The sequence below is a fragment of the Melozone crissalis genome, unplaced genomic scaffold, assembly GCF_028551555.1.
Source record: "Melozone crissalis strain CALT ecotype California unplaced genomic scaffold, PUWL_Pcris_2 ptg000008l_1, whole genome shotgun sequence".
In the NCBI taxonomy this organism is placed as follows: domain Eukaryota; kingdom Metazoa; phylum Chordata; class Aves; order Passeriformes; family Passerellidae; genus Melozone; species Melozone crissalis.
The window spans coordinates 2,680,741-2,696,112 of record NW_026535786.1 but is presented as its reverse complement, the minus strand read 5'-3'; positions in this window follow the sequence as shown (position 1 = coordinate 2,696,112).

Below are 15,372 nucleotides of genomic sequence, written 5' to 3'. Positions count from 1 at the left end.
TGCAAGCCATGGAGCAAACCAATGCCAGCAAATTTTAGTCCTAGTGAAAAGTCAGGACTCATTGGCCAGAGTGAGGTGGCAGGAGAAACAAATGGTGTGTCCCTCCAAAGGCAGGGGTGTGTTACATAAAAAATCAGGCCAGCTCTTCTCAACACAGAATACCTCATACTGTAGAGGAAAGCAACTCTTCTCCCCCAAGCCATTGGCAATCTGAGGTGAAAGCAAATTTCTCATCCCAAATCATCATAATATAGGAGAATAAGGTGAATGAGCAAAACCAGGGTTCTGAGATACAGCAAAATACCTGCACTTAAACAGGGCACCAAAGCATCATCAATCTCCAGGGAAGGAAAACCCTGCTCCATACTCTTCCTGCAGACTAATCTTGTAGTTAAGAGAGTGAAAATATTCTCCTTGACCCCCATCTTTCTTATAGGCCACCCTTAAGTACTGAAAGGGCTTAATTTGTCCTTCTCTGGAGCCTTCCATTCTCCAGATCGAACAAACCAAATTCTCTCAGCCTGTCCTCACTGGAGGACAGCCCTGACAGAGTTCATCAGAGGGCTCCAGCCCTCTGATCAAGTCTGAGACCTCCTCTGGATTCACTGCAAAAGGTCTACATCCCTCTTGTGCTGGGGGCCCCAGAGCTGAACACAGCACTCCAGGTGCGGTGTCACCAGAGCAGAGGAGGAGAATCCCCTCCCTTGATCTGCTGGCCAGTCTGCTTTTTAGGCAGCCCAGCCATGTTTCTGCCAGCATTCATCCTGCTATTCTGATTTCTCTCTTATTTACTGAGCAAGCATCTGAGAAACCTAGGTTAGGTTTCAGGGTTCCCATCTTGGATTCAAGCCTTGCAGGCCACCTGCAAGAAACATGATATCCCAAAGCACCTGCTACATGCCAGATGTTTGCAAGGCAGAAACATCAAGGTCTCAAACACCCCGAACAGAAGAGGGCTTTCAAGCTTTCTCCTCTTCAATGGGGAACAGCTTGCAGAATTTCCTAGGTCTTGCCCTTTGCAAGGTGCCCTGACCAGGCCTTCCAGAAAGAGCTCAGAGCCATATTGAAAACCAAGATGTTCTCTGGAGGGCTTGCTATACATGAGGGCAAGTCTTCTCCATAACTGGCAGCACCTGGAAAGGAACCTTCAGATGCCCAGTGTCCAACCAGGTCAATCAGGGGATGCAGGTTGGTTATCTTACCTTGGGCCCAACTCATTATCATACTCAGTTTTTTGGACCTTTCAGATTTTTTTTCTGATCCACCCTGGGAAACTGAACTACATCTTTGGGAAGGTCTGTATTGGGTCAATGTGTGAGAGAGATTGTAGCAGTGGGGTGCTGCGTGCATCCTAAAGAAAAGAAAAGAGTGCAGTTTTGCAACTCGAGTGAATCACCGCACTGATTTCTGATACAGACCTCCCCAGCACTCCTAAATCTGTACACAGTATGGAGGAGGTTGAATGTCACCTCAGAGGACTTCTCAGAATTAGCACTCTTGTGACAGAGAATTTAAAAAAAAAAACATTTTCCTAGATTTAATGCCAAATTCTGTACCTTTGCTGAATTTTACAATTTAATCTTCTCTTGCACACCTTTTTCACCATTTCCGTGAGTGAAAGCTGCTTAGTCACCTCTGTTGCAAGACCTTTTGCACCTAATTTCCTCACATTTTCTACAAAAATACAATTTAAAGACCTTAGGGAAAACTGATGCTTCCTAGGTAATAAAATCCAGGCATCCAGTGGTTTATTCCTTGTCCACAGATTCCTTTTAGGGTCTGCAGGCACTTATAACACCAAGACTCATTGCATTGCCTTCCTTAAATGTGCTACCAGGACGTCCAACACTCCTGTCACACCACCATATATTGCTCTAGGCAATCACCACCATGGAAGAGTACCTGCCAGTATTCAGGTCTGTCATGATGACATAATTCCTTTTTTCCTCCTGCATTTGATGTTTGCCCTTGCTTGACTTAGTTTGTATGACCAGGGGATTCTGTTTTCCATCAGATATTCTGGGGAGGATAATATTCTAAGTGATGCTCCACTACTTTCCTTTTGTTGATTTCTTTCCCATGCATTGGGGAGAACCTAATCTTAAGATGAGCATTTTACTTTTGCTGTTCATTTGGAGCATTGCTTGTTGGAGCAAAGATCAGTGAAAGACAAAAATATCCATTTTCCTCTGAGCTAGAGGAATGATCCCAGAAACAGCTGTGGCACGAGGCTCTTCACAGGGCCCAGCTGACTCTGCCTGCTCCCTTGTCCCACAACAGTGACAAGTAGCAGCCAGTCTGGACTGAAAAATGTTAGGGACCTGTTCTTTATCATTGCTTTGTTCTGTCGGCTGGGTCATGGGAAAAAGGGAGGAAGCATCATCAGTATTCTCCAGTGGAAGTGAATTTAGCAGGAGCAGGGCTTGAGTGAGGATCCAGCCTTTCATCAAGAGCACAACACTCCCTCCAACTTAGCCCCACAGGTAACCCGTGCAAAGGAAAAAATGGAAATTTCATCTCACTTTCTTCCTCTCTGTAAGCAAGTGGATAAAGTTAATTTCTTTCTCTTCCTGCAGTATCTTCTGATGGAAATACTTGCATTCTATATGTCTTTTCTGGAACAAAATCTGCACATTTGTTGGACTTGGACTCCAAAATTCTAAATAATGTTGTTTGGATTCTCCTTGGTTTACATGGGTTTGGCACTGGCTGTGCTGGAGTGATGTCAATCATAGTGGAAAAGTCATCTCACTTTATTATTTCTCCATCCTTGATTGTCTTTCTCTGCAGTTGATTCCTTTGCAATTACATAGAGATCTGTCACGTGATTATTAGGTGGCATAACTAAGTGAAGCAGTTAATAATCACTTAAATCTCCTTGTTATGAAATTCCATGCAAAAAAAGGAGAAGGTATAGCAAAAGTTTATTTGGAAAAGCAAATGTTTCAGGTTGGTATATTCATTAAGGACTGCCTAATAGTCAAGTTCTTGGCACATTATTGTTGTAACTTTTCCCAGCAAGACACAGAAATTGGCAAAGCAATCATCAAAGCACATAAGCATATGTCTTAAGTAGATGCTTTAAGGTAATCATATGGCCAAGTGCTTTGCTGAATTGAGAAGTCTACACTACACAGTGACTGCTTCCAGAGGTCTGGCCCACAGACAAGGAGTGTAGGATTGACAAAAGGAAAAGCAAACTTGAAAGTATATGATAACTACCTCTGCTTCAGACAATATACAGTCTTAGTGGTGTAATGAAGCACAAATATAAATAAAAATATAAAACTATTTTACTAGTCAACACCTATCCACAGCCTTGTACTCAGCCCATGGCCATGGAAGGACATCCATGAAAACCAGGCAGAGGCCACATGGATAGAAAGAATGTAGGAGCAGGCAAAGGTGATTTCTGGGAGGTGAGGACAAATGACACAAATGACATGTCAAGGCTGATGCCACCAGCAAGCCATAAAGGATGGTTGCTGTAAGAAGATGAGAGGCATGGATGAAACAGAAATAAAATTCTGGCAGAAGGAGAAGCTTTAAGCAACAGATTGGCAGAGTAAAGACCCATGAACAATTAACTTCATGCAATCCTTCTGGTTTGACTTGTTGACATAAATGGGCTGCTATACTAGCAGTGATTGAGAGCGCTCTGCCTGCATCCTCTTCCACAGCTCACCCGATCTACGTAATCATCTCCACACCATTTGTGAACATATATGAAGAGGCATTTTGCTCCATTTCCATATGCAGGGATACTTTTAAATTCTGTGCTTCTATCTATTGTTCAAAACTGATCCTTTAGCCTATGAGCCTGGCCTGTGATGCTATTATCACAAGTGTTTGAAGTGTTTTTCCAAATAAAAGACAGGCACAGACTTTTAAAAACACTTAAAGGACTGCTGCTCCACGAAACCTGAAGTCTCAAGATAACAGAGAGATAAGGCACTCATTGGAAGATTCTTCTGCACTTTCTGATAGGAGTGTCAGGAAGAAAGAAATTAGCTCTAAAATGGCTGTAATGACAATGTAATTTTCCAAGAAAACAAACATCATTTTTCACACAAAGTTCAGGGTGTGCAGGATTGTAGTGGAAATCAACTTTTTTTTAATATGCAAACAAAGTACTCAGTAAGTATCAGCATCTAATCATGCTATTTTGCAGTAACAAAGTTCTTTCTGTAATGGTTCCCATGGCAGGCATGCATTATGAGAAAGAAATAATTTTGAAACAAATTATCACCTCTAAAAAACATAATAGCAAGAGTGAGGACTGCTTTTGTTCAAATGTATTTTCTGTTTTGGGATGTATGAATTATTAATCATCACTGTACAGGGAAGTGACTCCTTCCACTCCAAAAAAGAAGATTAAAGTTCAAACAAGGTGGGCTCAGATTCTTATCCTAAACACATGAATTTAAGAGTACAGTTTTCTCCTCTGCCTTCAGCATAATCTTTCTGTATTTAAGCAATTTAGGCAAGTATAAATGAGATCAGCATACTTTTCAGACACCTGCAAGGAAAACACTCAAATAGCAGAACATAATTTCCATACAATTCCAGTAAGTGCATTATGCTGGTAATTTCATGACTAATTGCAAAATCTATTATCTTGGAGATGAAAAGATTCTTGGAAGATTTAAGATCAGATTTCAAGTTTAAGAAAAGCAGGAAACAAAAAAGAACAATAAACTAAATTCTGGTAAACACATGCATGACTCAAAGTCCTGCAATAGAAACAGCTGTAACTTCCATACACATTAACATGATTACAAACAATTACATGATATGTGGGAAAGTTGAGCTCTGTATCAAATGGAATTTAAAAATTTCAGAGAACAATTGAAAATTAAAAGGACAGAGAAGTATGTACCTTGCTTTGCCAAAACTGAGCAGCAAGTGCCTGGAGGACCACAGCAGTGACAATTACCAGGCAGAACAGCAACATCTGGACAAGGCTTGGGGGGCCAGCATGTTCCAGAGCCATCCATCAGAACTGCCAGGTGTGCAAAGTGTCTCAGGCACTGGACTGTCTAAGGCAACTTACTCAGCAGTGCACAGGTAAAGGAGTAGGGAGAAAACAACCCAAGAAAACATGGAGAGAAAACTCTTATGTTAGAGGTGGAAGAGCTTATAAATATCGTTATGGGGACCTGGCTCTGTGAGAAACCCGTGGTTGCACAGTGGGACAAGACAGTGACTCTTGCTGGGTAAAATCTGCCTCTGAAGAAAAGGCCTGCTTGTTTTGAAGACTCAGGTCGGACAGAAAGAATGGAAAAGCCTTCTAATGGCTTCTCTCAATGGACTAATTTAGCCTCCTGTGCCTGTCCTAATGGCTAGAAGCAGAAATTGAATATTTGGGGCGAGAAAAAGCATGCTGAGCTAATTTAGAGCCATTTTTCAAATAAGCTTCTGGGCCAGTGGTTGGTATTGGACTTGATGATCCTTGTGGGCCCCTGCCAACTCAGGGTGTTCTAGGATTCTAGGTTTCATCAACATTTTGGTAAGTTTGAAGTATTTTCCCTTTTGTCTCAGTCTCTGAAAGGAAAATGATCTTCATTTTTCTAGACTGTACATAACAACTTCAAGTGCCCAGAAGGCATAGAAACATGCAAATCCTTGGCCTATCTGGGAAAAAGAGTGTCCTGAGAGCAGTCACTGAAATGCTGGAAACCATGAGCCATTAGTGGTATTGGCATAGATACACATAATGTAAACTGCCAGCACAGACTCAAAACATTAATACCCAAGCAAAATTAACTCTGCACACTTGCAAATACAAAGAAATGCCAAATAACTGCTTTGCAAAGAATGGTAAAATATGATGAAATAGAGAAAAGCAGATGATAAACACTTTAAAGGAAAGAAAAGTTGTGTTGGTGCTTCCATTTTCTTCTGATCTCGTTGACCTACTTCTAGAGATGTACACATCTTATGCACACAGCTTATGTGCACAGCTTATCCCTTGTAAGATATCAGTGTGTTAACTTAAATGGTGCCAGTGCTTTGGAATCAGGAAATCAAGGATGATAGCAAATCTGTTGTGCAATGCTCACAGGCAAGGGAAGGATAGACACCAGCTAAATCAAGACGACCACAGAAAACTAGCACAAAGAAAGTGCATTTCATTTGGAATTAAGTTAGCATGCCTTTACCCAGTGGGACATGAAGCAGATTCCAGAACTGCTCTTACTACACCACCACCATTTTTTATAAGACCAACATTCACACATACACAGATAATAAGAACAGGAAAGTTTTTCTATACATGCAAATCTTACCTCTATCAGAGACTTCAGGGCATGATGTTAGTCATCCCTGCAGTAAACTCTAATCATTCAGGTCTATAATTACACAAGCAGGCAAAGGTGGGCCAATTATGCCTTTTAAGAAAATCAAACACAATCTCTTGGCCTGGGTCAACCAAAGCCAGAGTGGGAGGCACTGGGAAGGGCAGAAGTGAGACCGGACACATACATATGCTGGAAAGAACAAGATTCTTTCTGCTGCTTCTCTTTCTTCTACCCCAGCTCCTTTGTAACCACTGATCCTTCCTACAGCTATAATCCTGCCTCCATAGGACCCTTCAGCCTGCACCTATTATCCTGCTCCTAGAGGCTGTTTGGAAACACCTCCTCCACAACCCACCCTGGGAGAGGAGGGGATAAGCATCCTCCTCTTACTCTCCACAATGAACAGAAGAAAACCAAAAGAAAAAGGAGAAAATGAAAAACTGTGAGCATCTTTAGTCCAAACAATCAAGGAAGACAAAAAGAGCATGGGGAAAAGTAATCTGAATTCCATCTGTAAATGGGAAACTAAAAGCAGAGGAGAAGTCCTGAGAAGGCTGGTGGAGGAACCAGGATGACAATCTATCTCTCCTAAAAGTGATGCAGTGTCAAGCTCAAATCTTATTTGCAATATATAAGATTTAAGACAAAGAAAATAAGCATGTGTCTAACAACCAGCATTCCGCAGGTAGTTCAGCCATGTTTTTAAAGCCTCTCTAATTTCTTTCTTTTCCTGCATCTAATGTCAGATATTTACTGAGATCTATTTAATTTCCTTCTCAGTCCATGTAGCTATCAAGTATAAGGACCTGTATTTTACTAAAACATCTGGAACTACTGGGGCTTTGTTCCAATACTGTCTGTTCTCTTTGTCTTATCCTTGTGCTTTTCTAGTCTCACTATGTGAAAGCAAAATCAAAATTAATATCCACAGCCAAACTGAGGTGCAATTCATGAATACAAACCTAGAGAGGGATAAGCAGAAACTCCTTCTGCTGTCATGCATGGCATTCATTTCTCTGTTAATTAATGCCTCTTCTCCCTTAGGGTTGCTTTGTCCATTGATAATTTCTCAAAACAGCTCATTATTTTATCCAGCTGATTATATTGTTGCTTTACAAAAGGCATTTATTATTTTTCATCCGAAGAATTACTTTTAAAGCCCCAATGTAGAGACAAGATGTTTTGCTCTTGTTCTTCCTGAAGGACTTGTATTTTAATCAATTCACAACATAATTGCAGTGTTTTATATAAACACCAACCTAAAATTTAGATCTTAACTAGAACATTCTCCATTCATCCAGTTAAGTGCTTCAGTGTTTCCCAATAGTTTTGTGTTTGACCATCTAATGCTGCTTAAGGTATTTTCATAGGGCAGAGCTATTTTCCTGGATAGAGAACTGAAGGAAAGTTGGAGAGTTCATCAAAAGAACAAACAGATCCAGATTTGCACCACTGATGGGGGTTGAGCTTGTCTCCCCACACAGCCAGCCAGGATGCTCCCAGGTTTCCTGTGCCAGCACCAGCTCCAACCCAGTGCAGCCAGCCAGGCTCACCAGTCACTGAATTACAGCTGCTTTTCCCCAGGTGTCAGGGCCACATACTTCTGCCTGTTAAACCCATTTGTTGCATGAAGCATGGATGGGGCTTGGAGCAGTCTGATCTACTCAAAGGTGTCCCTCCCTGCCCATGACAGGGATCTGGAACTAGATGATCTTCCTGCTTCTAAAATTCTGTCTTGTGAAGTGGTTGTAATTTGACAGGGATTCATTTTTTTTCCTATAGAATTTAGTTCAGCCTGCAAGATGTGGCATGCAATAATATTCTTCCTCTAGAAGGATGCGTGGTGCTCTCCTGGAGAAGTCTGCCAATTCATTCTGGATATTGGCAACAAGCTGGATCTTTCTCACAAAGCCAGGATGCAGATCAAACAGGAACAGCAAGCAGCAATAGATGTCCTCTTTGTCATGAACAGGTACTATAAATTCTTAATCAGGTTACTAAGCCTCTTTGCACTCTTTGACAGAACCAATTGTGGACTTGGCTATTTATTCTAATGCCAGAAGGAGGAAAGAGGAGCAAGATTACACAGCAGTGATCTCATAATGTTCTCTCAGGATACCCCAGGACTGCAGTTGTGATTGTGTAGCTGGCACTACAGCCCTCTGCAATCTCAGCCCTATAGGAACGGGACTGGAAGAGCTTATCAACAACATAGATTGAAATGTCAGGAATAGTTCAGCTGTTATAAAATGGCATAGGTTGGAAAAAATATAGAAATTATAAAAAAGTAATTCAGGGTGAAAGGAAGTTCTTTTAAAAAGCTTCATGCTATCAAACTGTGAGAGAGAAAAGATCCTTAAATCCTTAAGACAGTCTGCAGCCTGACATTTTTCACTCCTCTTGGATTTCCAGATAGTTGTGATTAAGTAAAAAAAATACCTTGGCTATCAGTATCTGGTTTCCTCTTCTGGGATCCTGTCTTGGCAGGAAGTAAGACAACCTTCCAAGACATGTTCTCCCTCCCCAAATACTACTAATTTTTGTTAGAAGACTAACATCATCCCAATTTCATGGCTGCTTCAGGATAAGATTGCCCACTTCTGTGTGTTGATTGGAATCCCAGGAAGCCATCTGTTCAGGAGACATAGGTTTCCCAAAGTACACCAACCTGCCATTTAGCTCCATCCCAGACTCAGAGACAAGATTACAACAGACAACCAATTTGGGTTCCAGCTGGTGATACGGGGGAACGGTTAATTACACCTTTGAGTACTTCTCAATTTTGATAAGTATTAATTTACCAATAGCATGAAGGGTCTTTTAAGACATATTAAAAACACTGGGGAATAAAAGAGTTATTAAATTGTGTTGGTTTAGAGTATTCCTGTGATGTTATTTCAGCTCTAACAGTAATAAATTTGTTATTTGTTTTTCATACTAATATGTTTCCATTTACTTGGCAAAAGGGATGACAACAAAAGTTCTGTCAAAATGTCACTGGATCACACGAGAAAGTAAATACTTACGACAATGGTTTGTTTAAATTATCTCCCCTGGCCTCCTTGGGGTTAATTTAGGACCACTGGGTTCTAGTATTGTCAAAAAGAGCCTTTGTAGAATACCATATGGCTAAAAACATAATGAGTTTTACCAAAGTTCAGCAGAAGGTGTGTGTTTGTATGCAGTGACTAAGCATATGCAAGTAGGAGGCAATTACAGATGGCTGGAAATATGCTACTACTGCAGAACACATATGATGTTTTGTATCGCAGAGCAGAAAGCAGAAATGCTCCAAAGTACCAAGCTTGGCTACTAGCTAATACCCTGATTCTGAATTTGTGTTATTTAGGGCCACAGCATCACACTCAGCAGCTGCAGAGCAGCAACAAAAAGTTGCTCACTTCTGCTTCTTAGACTGAAAACAAGTTAATGCAATCATGGAAAGTATGGAGGGGTAAAGAGAATAGACCAAGTGGGAAACAGTGTGATGCATCCACTAAAAGCCCCATTAAAAACAAAGGTATGAATTAACTGTGACACAGCCATGCTTTGAGCACTTAGGAAATTATATCTCTTTACTACATGTGCCAGTGGTTAGCCTGCATTCTCTCTGTTTTGGGGTTGCCTTATGGATTTTTTACCATACTACAGTTCTGAGATTGGTTTGGGCTGCTGCTGACTGTAAAATGTTAATTTGAGGAGTGTTCATTCTCTTAGGTAGACTATTCATGTGTATCTGCCACTTTACCTAAGCAGTTGCTGGTGCATTGAGATATCAGCCCTCACAGTATTTGCCAATTTTCACCCTAACAGGAGGTGGAGGTGTCCTGGGGAAGATTATCAAGGGGTTGCTTTGGAAGTGCTGAGTGGGAACTGTCATAAATGTGAGGTTTGTTGCAGAGGTCAGGGGAATAAACAAGTTGCAGTCCCTTCCCACCCACGCAAAGGAATGGAGACCTGGCATTGGATGACAGGTTTGTATTTGGAAAAGAGGTATTTACAAAATAAACCCAAAACAACAACTTCAAAACCAAACCACAAACCACTCCCTAGTCCACCCATTTATGTTTCAAACCAAAGAACAATCCTACTGATCTCTACCAAGTGATCCAAGGTGGGCTGAATACAAAGAGATGCCCTGCTTTTAAGAGAAAATAAGTCTATAAAAGGATAGAAGGCATGACTAGGACCCACGCTACTGATCCCATCAGCTTTGCACTAGGCAAGAGAAAAGACAAATAACAAGGCATTTTATAGAGATATGAAAATATATTTATATTCTAAATAAAAAATATTATACGATACATTATGTATTATACAATACATTGTATTGTATAATATTATGATGTATCCTACATAATTATGTTTTATATAAATTATATATATAATTTATATAAATTAGAGCTACTCACTTCTTGCTGTATTTTCCTCTCTCAGGTCTATTTAGCAACATTATTGTAGGGTCAGCAGGGCATAGAATTCTGCCTGTAAGCCTCAAAATTGCATCAATGAGTGCAATTGCATCTTGAAAGTCTGGGAAAATGAAAAGAAGCAAGCATTTCCCACTTGGATATAGGAGGCAATATACATTAGCATACTCTGGCCAGAATTTGCATGTGCAACAAAACCCTAAGAACTAAGTTAAACAGAGGCCTTTTTAGGAAAAGCTACTCTAAGAGCATTCACACTTCCTCTGTTAGGGAGTAAGACCCATATACAATGCTGTAAAATAGGCTCATCCAGAGGACAAAAATGAAAACTCTTTTTATTCTAAATTGCTCTCTGGTGACTTGATGGGAAGCACAGCCTGACTGTGCCCCTGGTGGGCAGTGTGAATGGCCCCAAGTGCCAGAGATGTTCATTGTGGTGTAACTGGTCATTGAAAACATCTCAGCTTGATCTTAAACAAGCTAACAAAGTTGTACTCTGAGCAACTTGAGGTCTACTCCTCAGGGGCCCACGATCTTCATTGCCTCATAGATTTCCCCTCTCAAGGCTTCCATCTTCTGAGCGGCCATCAGTAATGGTTTTAGTGGGACTGGCAGCCCACCTTCTAGCAGCCCTTCAAAGGGACTGAGAGAGGGAACCCCGGCAGGGTGAGCACCCAGCAATTCTGGGTCTAAGCAAACAGAGCCCTTGCTGCAGCAGGGAGTGCTGAAGCCTCCTGGGCTGTGCAGTGCTGCCAGTCACAAAGGCCTGTGCTCCGCTGAGAGGTAACGTGTGGTGGCTCCATGGGAACAACCTCTGCCAGCCTCCTGGAGAATGGCTGCAGGTGGACATGGGCTGGATCTCAGCCATCCCAGGGCGTGGGATGAACTGGAGAACAGATTCACTCCAGGGTGGGCCGGAACAGCACTTTCACTGCTGCCAGCACCCAAAATCTGGGCATTTTTACTGCTGGTAAAAAACAGCACTAGAAAAACAGCTGGAAATGTATTTTACATCAAGGAGCTGATGGCCCTTCCCCCCCACCTCAGATGTACAGTGACTAATTTATTGACTCCTGGAAGAACAAATCTTACTGTGAAGAGGAAAAGTCAATGGTGCTAATTAGCAACAAAGTGGTGTAATTGAATAAAAGTACTAGGAGAATCTTTGTATACACTGATCCTTGAGGGCAGAGTCACAGTCTTTAAATCCTAAGCCAATGAATGTATTAATGAAGAAAAATCATCACAGAAATTGAGATAAAACAGATTGATTTATGGACTTTTTGGCCAGAAAATGCAACTACAGTTACAACTCTAGTGAGATTTAAGAAACTGAAGTTAGGCTAGAGGAAACTTCCAATGGGTTTAAAGAGAAAACTTATCTCTCAAGAAATGATTTTCCGTCAACTACCAAAAAAATTCTTTCATGTTCTACTGAAGAAGCAGAGATATTTTTAGACTACATAAATTACTGTTTTTATAAGCTCAAATCTATTTTAGTAAATAATATATCAATATCTGTGTTCCTAACTATAGTCGAAGAATGAAAAGCATGTTTTTGTTCTGTTTTCTAAAGCATACTCATTTTTTTGCCTTTATAAGATCAAGCATGTTTATCAGCCCGATAGCAATCTTGACAGTAGAATCAAGCTCATGAGTGCATTCTGAATCACTATAAAATTCATATTTACTGCTTTTTAAAATTATCTCAATAGCTTATGTATTTTTTTCCGACACTATCACCTAGTTTACTTAACTTAAAATGTTGTCTATGACAGAATTATGAATGGATTAAGATGGTATCTGATTTTTGCTATGGTTTCTGTATGCCTCAGGAGCAATATTGAGTGAGTTGTTGCAAGGATACTTTTCAGGAAAATAGATGCAAATGTCCTCATGATAGCGAGTCAAAAAGAAAGCTGCATTGCTTTTCAAGTGGACGACTATTCTCCTGACACAAGGAAATATGTGAAGAGTTACTCTGTACTGTGAGTTTGCTTTTTCAAATGAATTAATAACTCAAAATATATAATAATATAAATGTTGTGCAAAGATAAAATAAAAACCCCAACAGTTTCCAAAATGCTGCTTTTCTGACTCTTGACTTAGGATTTTGATACACAGCCAAACCGAGATTTAACAAAGCAGAAGATGTTTGAGAAGAACAGCACTTGGGATTTGGCTGACAAGAAAGATCACTTTCAGACTGAAAGTGATCTACAACTGTACTTCAGCCATGGGCACCTGACAAAAGGTAAGAGGTATCTCTGGATAAAGGGAAAGCAGCACCACACATACTCCTGAGGTCCTACATGCTCCACACCAAACTTACTTAGAATGCTGTCTCTTAACAAAAAGTAAAGCAAAGCAAAAGGGCTTTAGAGAACTGGACAGCAAGATAAGTACTCTTGGGAACTTTACTATTTTCAAACAGACTTGTTTCTGACTTTGCATAGTATGATAATTATATCATGTTGGCAACAGATTAACAGGAAAGAAATAGATGGGAAGTTACTTCTCCTAGCTCTGTTTACTTGAAATTTGCTACTAAAAATAACTTTTAGAAATGCTTCTTCATGCAAAGCTATTCCTTTTCCAAGCTCAGCAAACTATCTTGACGATTATGTAACAATCATACATATAATTTGGTATGTTTCCCTAGTGCAGCACTCTGCCTAGCAGGTGAATGGCTACTACAAAAAATGTTGGGCTTTTTTTCTGTTCTATTCAAATGAACTGAACACTGTGAGGGAAAACTGAACACATCAAAATGTTGCTTACCTATTTTTTTTTCATTATAAAATACTGTATTCTAATAGATGAAGGAAACCTGTTTTAGAATTACAGGACAGCTGAGGTTGGGAGTATCCTCTGGAGGTCATCTGGCCCAATCCTGTTGCTCAAGCAAGGCCACCTGGAGCCAGTTGCCCAAGATCATGACTGGGTAGCTTTTGAGAATCCCCATGGATGGAGACTTTACCACCAGCTAGGGAACTTGTTCCACTGCGCAGTCATCCTCACATAGAAAAAGCATTCCAAAGTACTATATTTCAACATTTAGGATATTCTCATTTTAGCCTCGGTGTTGAACAGGAACAGCTACCCACTGTGGGCGCTGGCTGCTGCACAGAAAGCAGAACCATACACTGTGGGGTTTAAGCAGCATCTAGTGGCTAATCTTAGGTAGGCAGCCATCCTATTTAGCTCTATTTTCCCTTAATATATTTAACATCAGGAAGTAAGGGGAGAGATGCATTCCATCAGTTTCGATAAACATGATCCAACAGTGTGATTGCTTTAAAAAAATCTTCACATATCACTACCTTTAGAGCCAACTAAAAGGAAAAAAACCACTGTACCAATCACACCTTAAAAACTGGAACATATTTATGACTGGAAAAAGATTAGAGTATCTTTAATGAAAGAATGAAGAAATAATTTTCAAATGCATGTTGGAAGGCAATTTGTTTTCTATGCAAACTAGCACCATGCCATTCCAGTAAGAGGAGGTATCAAGTGCTCACTCAACTTTTGCAGATGTTATAAGATAGTTGGAGGCCCTGTGCACATGATCTTGTGCACAGTGATCATGAAACCTACCTCAGGGATGGGGAAGGCCATGGAGCAGATCACTGTGTGTGCACCACATGGCACGTGCAGGAAAACCAGGGGACAAGGCCCAAGCAGCACGAATTTAGGAAAGGCAGGTCCTGCTTGACCAACCTGATCTCCTTATATGCTGACCCACTTAGCAGATAAGGCAAAGGCTGTGGATATTGTCTGTCTGGACTTTAGTAAAGCCTTTGACACCATTTCCCATTACATTCTCCTGGACAAGCTGGTTGCTCATGGCTTGGACAGTTGCTGCTCAGTGGATAAAAAGCCAGCTGGATGGTCAAGTTCAGAGAGTGGTGACGAACACAGTTACATCCAGCTGGCAGCCGGTCACAAGTGGGGCTCCCCAGGGATCAGTACTGGGCCACTCCTGTTGAATGTCTGTCTTTATCAGTGATTTGGGGAAAGGGATTGAGGGCCCTCAGCCAGCTTGCAGGCAACACCAAGTGTGATTGTTGATCTGCTGGAGGGCAAGAATAGTTTGCAGAGGGAGCTGAACAGATTGGATTGATGGGTTGAGGATAATTATAAAAGGTTCAACAGGGCCAGGTGCCAGGGCCTGTGCGTGGGTCACAGCTGGAAAGGCCTGGGAGTGCTGGACAACAGCAGCTGAACATGAGCCAGCAGTGCCCAGGTGGCCAAGAAGGCCGACGGCATCCTGGCCTGGATCAGCAATGGTGTGGCCAGCAGGAGCAGGGCAGGGACTGTCCCCCTGTACTGGGCACTGGTGAGGCCTCACCTCAAATCTTGTGCTCAGTTCTGGGCCCCTCAGTGCAAGAAGGACAGGGAGGGGAGTGTGTCCAGAGAAGGGCAATGGAGCTGGGGAAGGGTCTGGAGAACAAGTCTGGTGAGGAACAGCTGAGGGACCTGGGGGTGTTCAGCCTGGAGAAAAGGAGGACTGGCAGGGAAATACTGCTCTCTAGAACTGCCTTAAAGGAGGTTTTAGTGAGGTGAGAGTCAGTCTCTTCTCCCAGATAACAAGTGATAGGACAAAAGAAAATGGCCTTCAATTGCACTGGGGTGGTTTA